Below are 1,083 nucleotides of genomic sequence, written 5' to 3'. Positions count from 1 at the left end.
ACTGAAAAAATCACATTAAAACATTTTTAGTTTTTAATGTCTTTGATGAATGGTATTTAAAGGTTTCAGACGACGTTAAAAAAAGCTAAAAAAAATTTCCAACTTTACTTGAAGCCTCTTTAGGTTTTTAGCTGAATATGAAATCATTGAATAGAATTAGAAATATTTTTACCTATTTTTCATAAAGAGACAAATTTATTGGTATATAATAACCTCGTCGACAAATGTTTGATTTTTGAGTTATTTGGCAATAAAGTTTAATTTTATTGGCTTAGCAGAACTTTTTTCTACTGGATAAATTCATGATTTCGGTAGCTAAGACCTTCCCAAGACAAAACCGAACATTAAAAAAAAACAATGTGTAAATTGCTTAAGACCTTTCGGAAATCTTAGATAAGTAACAAACGAAAATTACGTATTTATCTATATAGATTTGAATTAATTCTAGGATAAGTATATTTTCTTGTATTGGTGCACATCAACAACGTATTACTTTTGTATATTACTTAATAAAAACCTATTTAAAAAAAAAAAAAAACTAAACATAATTTTATAAAAATTAACAGGAATTAATAAAAAATTTAACAATATTCATTTTCAAAGGCAATTAAATATTATGTGGCCCTTAAGATCTTAGAAATCTTCCAATTTATGACTATATTTTTGTAATCAGTCACATCAGTAAAAGTGGGGTGTTTACTATGTAAATGTATTATTTATTAAGCGCTCTGTGTTTCTAAGGAAGTTTGATAGAATAAATAAATTATGTGTAAAAGAAAATCGTCTTACTCGGAAAGCTTTTACAGCCTTAGTAGATGTTCCAGCTCGTAGGGCGCTTAAGAGACTTTTCGAAAGATTTTGTCTGCAAAGGGCTGATGTCTGGCGGATAAATTTTTGTTAACTTTACTGATATGAGATTTTTATTATTAAAATATCTATAATCACACTGTAGTTAATAAGAATACATAAATTTCATGTTACTTTTCAAGTTTACAAACAGTATTTACATTTGATTCAATCGGAGAAGATTAAAAAAAAAAAATAATCATTAGAGGCTCGATGGAGATAACACTATCAGTTCAT

This window comes from Halyomorpha halys, unplaced genomic scaffold (genome assembly GCF_000696795.3).
Source record: "Halyomorpha halys isolate HHAL.00 unplaced genomic scaffold, Hhal_1.1 Scaffold96.1, whole genome shotgun sequence".
Taxonomy (NCBI): Eukaryota; Metazoa; Arthropoda; class Insecta; order Hemiptera; family Pentatomidae; genus Halyomorpha; species Halyomorpha halys.
This window is presented reverse-complemented; position numbering follows the sequence as displayed.